This window comes from Kogia breviceps, chromosome 4, assembly GCF_026419965.1.
Source record: "Kogia breviceps isolate mKogBre1 chromosome 4, mKogBre1 haplotype 1, whole genome shotgun sequence".
Classification (NCBI taxonomy): domain Eukaryota; kingdom Metazoa; phylum Chordata; class Mammalia; order Artiodactyla; family Physeteridae; genus Kogia; species Kogia breviceps.
In genome coordinates this window covers 61248052-61258293 of record NC_081313.1, presented here as the reverse complement: position 1 = coordinate 61258293, position 10242 = coordinate 61248052, and positions in this window count along the sequence as shown.

Below are 10242 nucleotides of genomic sequence, written 5' to 3'. Positions count from 1 at the left end.
ATTTGAATCAAATGACATTGCATATCTAAAGTATTTTAACTCCTGATTCCATACTACAGTCTTAACACTACCATCAGTAAAACTGCCATTCTAATCTTTGTCTTACCTCATTCACATAGCCATCTTAATAATCCTCTTTTTTTCAAATGTAAATTACCTCCCAAGACACCAGACATCCAGACATCATTTTCTGTGTGTGACATGTAGTTCATATGACCACTGTAACATTAAAGTGGGAAGACAAAGGGACCAATATGGTTGTAAGGCACCTGCATTTTACTTAAAGTGGTAAAATACTAGCTCTGAGTAGACTATAAATAGTTAGCTATATGTATTATAAGCCCAAATGACAATTGATCAATTAAAATGAAATACTGAATATTCAAATAATCTAAAGGAAGACAGCAAAGGTAAGATAGGGAACAGAGGAACAAAAAATGAAGGGGACAAACAGAGAACAAATAATAAAGTGGTTGACCTGAATCTAACCATATGATAGTTACATTAAATGTAAATGGCTTAGGGGACTTCCCCGGTGGTCCAGTGGCTAAGACTCCACTCTCCCAATGCAGGGGGCCTGGGTTTGATCCCTGGCTGGGGAATTAGATCCCACATGCTGCAACTAAGAGTTCCCATGCCACAACTAAAGATCCCGCATGCCACAACTAAAGATCCCACACTGACAATGAAGATCCCGTGTGCTGCAACTAAGACCCAGTGCAGCCAAATAAATAAATAAATGTTTTTTAAAAATGTAAATGGTTTAAATACATCAGATAAAGACGGAGATAGAATGGTCAGCAGAAAAGCAAACGAACAAGACCAAAGTATATGTTGTCTACAAGAAACTCACTTCAAATATAATTGTATAAGTAAGTTAAAGTAATAGGATGAAGAAAGATATACCATATGAACACTCATCAAAGGATAAAGGGAGACATTACAGACTGATAAAAGAGTTAATTCACCAAGAAGACATAACAGTCCTAAATGTGAATGCACCCAATAACAGAGCTTCAAAATATACAAAGCAAAAGTTGGCAGAACTGCAAGGAGAAAGAGATGTAGCTGCAGTTATGGTAGGAGACGTCAACAATTCCTCTCTTTGTAACAGACAGAACTAATAGAAATTCAGCAAGGTTATAGTACCTTGAGCACACTCTTTGGACCAATTTAACCCCAAATGTATTTCTACCCTTTTTTCTTTCCTTTTCTCAAATCACTCCTGCTCTCCATTTTCTTTCAGCTCCTAGCTTTATATTAAATTCATCTGTGTTTTTCGCTCTTGTTTTGTCTTTGTAGTTTTATATCCATTTCCAATTGGTTGCAAAAGCAAAAACACGGATAATGAAAGTTTAGGGACTTCCCTGGTGGCGCAGTGGTTAAGAATCCGCCTGCCAATGCAGGGGACACGGGTTCGAGCCCTGGTACGGGAAGATCCCACATGCCGCGGAGCAACTAAGCCCGTGCGCCACAACTACTGAGCCTGCGCCCTGCAAGCCACAACTACTGAGCCTGCATGCCGCAACTACTGCAGCCCACGTGCCTAGAGGCGGTGCTCTGCAACAAGAGAAGCCACCACAATGAGAAGCCCATGCATCACAACGAAGAGTAACCCCTGTGAAACCCCCGCTCGACGCAACTAAAGAAAGCCTGCATGCGGCAATGAAGATCCAACACAGCCAAATAAATAAATTTATTTAAAAAAGAAAGAAAGAAAGTTTAAAGGGCACAGTGAGTGTCCAGCTGAAACAGTTTGCAACAGCCACTGGGAGCTGGTAGTTTCCTCTGAAGCTTCCCTTTCTCCTTTTGAATAATTCACAAAGTGTCCATACCGCATACTCTTATCATTTTGTAGCTGAGAGCTACATTACAGTCCAGAAAGACAAGGTGTCTTGAATGTTCTCCCCTACTATTTTTTATTACTGTTAGAACAGTTAAAGAGTAGTTGCTTTGATTAGTGTGGTATCCAAGCAAACTTCACCAACCACTTACAAAGCAGTTTTTGTAAAACTGATTATTTTTTCCATAGTTACTTATGGAAATTAACTTTTATAAAGAAAGGAAAGCAAAATTCCACGGTGGGTAATAGTGCAAACAACTTAAATTATACATCAGTCTTTACTTGTAGGCACTAATTTTTAGTTAATATGAGTTAAACAATATTGCATTCCCAGTGTTTGTTCTCCAATGATTTGGCAAAGATGAATTCTAAAGAATTGAACACTAATAATGCCTTTTCTGTAATTTTATTGATTTTCATCTTTGTTTTCCCTTACCTTTTTGCGATTTCTTACCTGAATTTTTTTTCTGCACTAGAAGAAAAATATAGGCTGCATTAAGAGGCACTATTTTAAATATTGGTATAAGTATTTTTAAAATATACAATATGCCCTTAGAGTGATGAAAGTTCATGTGCATAGACTCTGCCCTGTTTGGAAATAGTAAAAATTATCATTTATTAAGCACTTACTACATGTTAAGAATTGTATCTTTATTTACATTATTGCATTTTATTGTACCTAAAGCTTTTTAGAAGAAAAATTAAAAGTTTATACCTTTTCCAAAGGTATATAGCTGTCATTAAACCTGATGGGCATAAATACACAGTTTACACGAATATTTTTAAGGTATTCATTGAAAGGATATTTTAATAATGCAAATTGCCAATAATAAATTTAACGTGTGAGGATTCCTTTCCTTTACTGTTTGTAATAGAAGATTAGTCCAATAATATTTATATCTCATTTGCTTTGGAATCCTTTGCTAGTTCACTAAAAAAAAAAAAGTAAACTTGTTCCATAATATAATTTTAATAAAGAGCATCAATTCTGGATAATTTTTTTCTTTTCCTACATGAGTTAAGATAATAACAATAATTACTATTTATTGAGTATTTATGATATGCCAGGCATTGTGCTAAATCCTTCATATACATTGTCTTATATAAGTTTCACACCCACCACAACCCTATGTGACATATATTTTATCTCCACTTTACAGTTGAGGAAACTGAGTCTCAGAGAGACTAAGTAAATTGCTCAAGGTTTTCCAGTAAGAATGTGTTGCTGAGGCCCCAGTCCCTGCTTTTAATCATTTCAGGAGCACCACTGTGTGACTAAATACCAAAACATTTGAGTAAAAAGTGGGAAAAAAATTAATCATTAATTACTGGTTATTATTGAATTATGTTACTCTGATTTCTTGTGTGGCTAAAAAGCCAAGGAGAATTGGTTAAGTTCTATCCACTCTAAAGTTTCCATATCACTTGAAGCGTATAAACTCTTTGCTGGGGGCGGGGGGGCGGTTAGTTCTTTTGTTTTTAATTTTTTTTGTAGTATAGTTGATTTACAATGTTGTGTTAGTTTCAGTACAGCAAAGTGAATCAGTTATACGTATACATATATCCACTCTTTTTTTTAAGATTCTTTTCCCATATAGGCCATTACAGAGTATTGAATAGAGTTCCCTCTGCTATACAGCACGTTCTTATTAGTTATCTGTTTGGAAGCATATAACTCTTATACTAAAAGAATTCTTAAAAATCACAACTATATGGTTAAATGGCAATCACACCCACACAAGGGTGTGCAAAAAATATGGTAATAAAGGAACAGAAATAATTGTAGTAATAATGAAATAACAATACAGTAATTAAATATTAGGGTAGTAATGTTAGAATTAAAGTTGTGGAAGTTGAAATTCCTCTCCTCAGTTAAGAAGTAATATCTTTATATTACCTTAAAATACTAGGGGAAAAGCCATTTCACAAAGACTCCCTTCCCATTAGCAGACTATTCTGCAGAATTCTAGTAAGTTTTCACAGATGATAGCTTAATTTTTTCTTTTTACTTTAGGTTTGTAACACAAGAAAAATTCTCTAGGCCTTAAGTAGTTTACTGTAATGGACAAGAAATTCTGTTAGAAGATAATTTCAAAAAGAAGTGAATAAGTTAAATTTTAAAACCTGTATGAATGGATCTTTGTGACCCAGTATTTATTCTCTTAGTAATCTAGAAACTGTAATATGTTGTCCAAAAACCTTATCTTTTTTTTGTTGTGCTTCTAATTAATATCAAAAAAAGAATATATAATGGCAATTGAAAATATTTCACACCTAAGAAAAATATCTTATTGAAAGGAATAATATGTCTGAGATATGATACAATTAAAATAATCATAAATATTTTGGTGAGAGTTTCAAATAGAACAGTCAGAGAGTGTATGATAAACACATAAAAAGATTTTATCTATAACATGTAATCCCCAAACACCTTCCAGGTCTCTCTTGATTGACCCTGAATAAAAGTCGTACTTCAGGTGACAAAAAAAGGTCCATTAATGTTGCTCATGCATTTCAACATAAAAATGGAATGGAATCATTGACTACAGGTAGAAATGTGCAAAACTACTCAAGATAAGTATGCTGCTTTGAGGCTACACGTTCATGCCACTTTTGTCTGCCAGCTTGATTTTTGAATTGGGCACTCATGGATAAAAGGTATGCGATTTGAAAAAATAGTGTGTGTCTTTTAAAAGTCAGTGTCATGTAATGTCATTCCTTTTGGCAAAATTTATGTTACACAGTATTAGACGATAGGCTGAGCTAAGGTAACATGATGCATTAAAAACTGCACATCATGATTGCAATATGTGTCAGAGCAATGAATTGTTATATCAGATACCTGTTCAGCTGTAAATAGGGCCCTCTGTAAGTCACTGATGAAAGGATAATATTCTCTTGATGCCTGTGTAGAACTTCTGTTGTCTAAAACATGCAGCCTTCCGACCTCCATACTCTATGACCTGTGGCCATTTAAGTTGCATGTTTAATACATGCATACAATGAGAACACAGCACATTATGAAAGCTACAGTTGGAGATATTTTTGTTTTCATAGGCATCTTTCTTCCAAAGATCCAATGGCTATATCTTCCCCTGCTCCCAAACAAAGGCATACACATGGAGTTCTAATGGATTTTGTATTAGTTAGAAATTCCTTTGGGCCGCAAGTAACAGAAATCTCATAAACAGTAGTTAAATATGTAAGGATTTGTTTTTCTCACATAAGGTGACTAGGGACAGCCGCTGGCTTTTTCTCAGTAGCTCAATGATGTCATGACTGGTGTCTCTGAAATATTTGTCTTTTCCTCATGATTGAAAGGTGGATGTTTAAAGTTCAGTTGTTCCATCTACCTTCATTGAAGAAGTGGGAAAGGAGCAGTTCCCTCTATTTGTTCCTTTTATCAAGAAATCCAAAGCATTTCCATCAACCACCTACCTGTTTCCAGTTATATCTAACTCACCACCTCTAGCTGCAAGGAAGGTTGAGATAATAAGCCCTACAGTGGAAACAGGTAAGAAGAAGGGTTTGGGGAATGAGTGTTTAGTAAGCCAGTTAATAGTATCTACCATAGATGCCCTTAACAATTTATAAATAGAGCAGAAAACATAGTATGGGGAAGGCTTTAAATGGTGATCAATTCACATGGTAAAAAATTTAATATTGACTTCTACTTACACCATACATAAATACAAATTCTAGTGGAATGTGGATCTAAATGTGACAGGTAAAAAATAAGTCTTCTATAATAAAACATAGGATACTATCTTCATGATGTATGTAGACAACGATTTCTTAAATATAATACAAAAAGCACTCACCATAAAGGGAAGAATGTAGTCACTGGACTGCTAAAATCTAAATCTAAAATCAAGAACTTCTGTTCATCTAACATACCATTCAGAGAGTGAAAAGGGAAGCCACAGAGTCATGTTGTTTACAGTTTCTGACTGTTGTAAATAGTCCTCCCTTAACATTCTTGTACATGTCTTTTGGGAAACATAAGTGAGCATTTGTACTTGGAGAAGAATTTGTGGATTATAGGGTGTGCATATGTTCACCTTTAGTAGTCTCTGTTGAAACCTGACCTTTCTTCACGGCTTCCTAAGAAGAGTTATGCATTCGGTCATAGAAGTGGTAGGACTAATGCCCTGGCTGACCTTTATGGGTTGGTAGAAACACTGTTCGGGAGAGAAAAGAAGGCTGGGCCACAGGAGGTGACATCAGTCTACAGTGGGTGTTTTCGTTTCCTCTTGCTGCTGTAACAAATCACCACAAACTTAGTGACTTACAGCAACACTCCTAATGAATGCCCTAAATTCTCGACACTCTTCTCTGCATCATGTGAAGTTGCAACCCTTGCTCTTTATGGAATTTGGGATCAAGTTCCACTACCAGTAAGTTCTTTTTTTGTGTGATGATCCACTCACATGAAAAGCCCAAAGCAATCAAATAGTAGGCATAGCTTTGGGTTCAATGGAATTCTTGCTATTTCCTATCATAGAAGCATTCTCCATGGAACTAGGGCCTCTAATCTAACAGAGCCTAAGGTGGCATGGATTACTGTAAGAACAGATTCCACAAGTGGATTACTGGATGTGATGGTGAAAGGTCCCTATCCTATTTCCATCCTTTGGTTTCTTGGCTCCATTCCATGTATTCTATGAACTGAGAGACAATATGTCAGCTATTAGTTAAGTACATATATCATATCCTGGAGAATGGTGCCCCAATCCCAAGTGTACTATCCCTGAATTGTCACTTTAGCTGAGTCTTTAACAGGCCTTTCTATTTTCTATTAAGCTGGTTGCTTCTAGGTGATGAGGCATATGATAAGCCCAGTGGATTCTGTGGGCTCATTGGTACATTTCCTTTGATCTTAGGCAATGTTGAGTCATGAATTTACCATGTCATTAAACAAATCCATATCTGGAATAGATGTCAATTCTGATAAGGATAAATCATTGCCTGTGTCATTTTAGACCCTTCAAGAAGCAGATGCCAAGATAGGGATTAGACACACAGGAATTTATTGGAGGAAACATCTGTGAAGAATATGGTGGGAGAGAGCAGAAGTGGCAGGGAGAAACTTCAGACTGCAAAGCAGGTGGTCTGACACCTGTAATAAGAAGGAGGAGGGAACGATTGGGTAGAAAAAGCTTCAGACTGCAATGCAGTTCTTATACAATCTTGACCAGGTTGATAGGGAGTTCCCAAGTAAAGGTTTCCCATAGAGGAATCATCTGGCTTTTTAGTACCTCTTCTAGCTCAATAATTGGCTGGGATGGAAGTATGGACTTCGAGTAAATATGTGAATCCAAAGTTGTGGAACTTTAAAGCTGACCGTCAACTATGCTCCCCACAGAAGTTTCTCTTGAAGGTAGACCTGAGTGGCATACTCCCATGGCTGCTACACTGTACTTTCCAGGGTGGAAGAGGTCCACCAGATAATCAAGCTGCCACCAGATAATCTTCTCTTGGAATGGTGCCACATCAAGAGGTCAAAATTGGTCTTTACTGCCGGCAGGTTAGCTATTCAGCAGTAGTAATAGCTAGATCAGCCTTGATGAAAAGGAGCCATGCATAACCTTTGTACTAGTTATCTATGGATGCATAATGAATTAATTACCCCAAAGTTAGTGGCTTAAAACAACATTTATTAGGGCTATGGGGCCTAGTGTGCAGTTGCTCTGATGTTGTAATTTCATTTCATAAAACGAGATGGCCAGCTGGAGAAGACACCCTGGAGAGATTACTTAAACAAAGAAGTACTGTTGATAAAAACATGACCGGTCTCTTGCTTTCATCAAAATTAGAAATCTGTCTCAGTCCCATATTTGACTTTATTTAACTCAGCAAATACTTACTGTGCATCTACTTGCCATTAGGCATTAAGCTTCCTGCTGGGGAGACTAAGATGAATGTGATGTGGTCTCTAGTCTTGAGGAGCTTGGAGTCAATTGGAAGAGAATGACATGAAGGGATGGTGAGACTAAATTTATAGCCCTGTAATTGTGTGGGGAAAACAACATGTATTTGTAAGGGAATCTGCAGCTTTCTTTAATAAAATATTACCTCAACCCTCTAAGATTATTGGCAATGGAGGATTGCTACTCACAGAGGAGATGGCTAGACTTTCCTCTTGTTCTACTAGATTCACCCAGTCCTGGGGATCTCTCAGATCTCTTTAACCTTCAATCTCAAATGTTAATAAACTTATCCCTTAGAGAGTCCCCTACAGAGTTATTCCTATAGGTCACCTGAGGCCAGGCTGGAATACTTAAACAGAACTCAGTTAAGGTTTATGGATAACAGAACAGAAGGGTGTCAAACAGTGAGAAATGCAGCTTACATAGTTTCTATTCCAAATACCCTAGGGCATCTCCCTGCCTAGATCTTACAGGCCTCCTATGGTTAGCCCTCCTCTCCCATACTAACAAAAATGACCTCTTGTTGGTTTACCTCCTCCAAAGTCCAGACCCAAAGGAGCAAGGCCCAGAGAAAAATGGTATGTGTGTATATGGGGCGGGGAGTGATAGGATATTTCAGATTATCTTAGTAGCTCTTTTGCTGAAATGAGAAGGCTCCATGACATATTTTAAATGGAAAAAAAGAGTTTTAAAACAGCATTTATTCATTCAAGAAATATTTATTGAGTACTGACTATATGCCAGGCATTGCTACATGCTGGGATACAGTGGTATCCCTTATTAAGCCGCATACAAAGTGTTCGTTAAATAAATAAGTCATCTGGGAGGTCCTAAATAGGAAACTAAGAATACGGTAGGATAGACATTCGTATAAGTATAGAAATATACAAGTCTTTTGGCTGGTATGTTACATTTATTTATTACTGGTTCACACATACGAAATCATTAAAACAAAGAGAAAAAAAGCAAATGGGTGGAGGTAGAGTTGGAGGTTTGGGGAGATATTAGGTATTTACATTAAAAAACCTAGGCTGAGGGAAATCCTGCAAATCAGTGCAAAACTAAGCTCTGAGGTTCTGGAAACCAAGGCAAAAAGGAAAGTATGAAGAGTTACAAGGCTTTTGTTGACCTGACTAAAGGAATATCCTTGACAACAGCAAGAGCCCTATCAGCACAGTCTTTTGGTGTGTGGGTTTCACTGCTGTTTTTTCTTTGCCATAAGGGGTTGCCCAGTAACTTTATATTAATGATCTACTGGATTCCTGTTTGTAGCATTCTGCGGTGTTGAGTCTGTTGGTTTCTCTGTTTTGCTTTGTTTTGACCTCCCCCGCCCCGCCACCCGCCAGTATTTCATAGGTCTGCTGTGTCACTTGAAGTTTATTTCAGTGTGCCAACCAGTCAGATGACAGTATTTACTGAATTTAACACCTGCTGTGTACAGAACACAGGTGGAGGTTAGGAGAGGAAGATTTATAAAAGACAAGATTCTTGCCTCTAAAGATGTTTATAATCCAATGAAGAGAGTGAGTACACCCTCATGAAGGACTCAAACAATAGTTTTTAAAAGAAATATACCAAAAATAGGGCTTCCCTGGTGGCTCAGTGGTTAAGAATCCTCCTGCCAATGCAGGGGACACGGGTTCAATCCCTGGTCCAGGAAGATCCCACATGACACGGAGCAGCTAAGCCCGTGCGCCACAACTACTGAGCCTGTGCTCTACAGCCGGCGAGCCACAACTACTGAGCCCGCGTGCCACAGCTTCTAAAGCCCACGCGCCCTAGAGCCCATGCTCCTCAACAAGAGAAGCCACCGCAATGAGAAGCCCGTGAGCCGCAACAAAGAGTAGCCCCTGCTCACCGCAACTAGAGAAAGCCCACGTGCAGCAACGAAAATCCAACACAGCCAATAAATAAATAAATTTATTTTTTTAAAAAAGAAATATACCAAAAATAAAAATTAATTTTGGGTGATTCCAAAGTATCCAGGGAGCATTAAATGGGCAGGGGTCAGTTATGGTAGACTTTCTCCAGGAGTTGGGTTTTGATCTTGGATTTATACCAAGGTTCCTGAACTGGCAGGGTCTTGAACTGTCCAGAGCTAGTCACCAAAGCCAGAAGGAGTGAATCAAGTGTAGGGAAGGATAAAGACAGGCCTTTGAAGAATGATACCAAGAAACTATAAAAGGAAGGAGCCTCTGCCCTGCGTTCCTTGGGGGACTCCGTCAGGAAGAGGCTGCCAGAGCTCACTGGAGGTGTGTCTTATTTTATGCAATAGACACATTTTTTGAAAATATAAAATAGTCAAAAGCTGTTGAGTATTATGTCAGGCATTGAGCTTTAACCTTCATATCTACTCTGTAAAGTGGACATTATTTCTATTTTGCATACAAGGCAAAAGCCTCAGCAGTGAGGTTAAGTGGCCTATGTGCCCAGTGTCAGTTAGCTATTAAAGGGTAAAAACCCATTTAA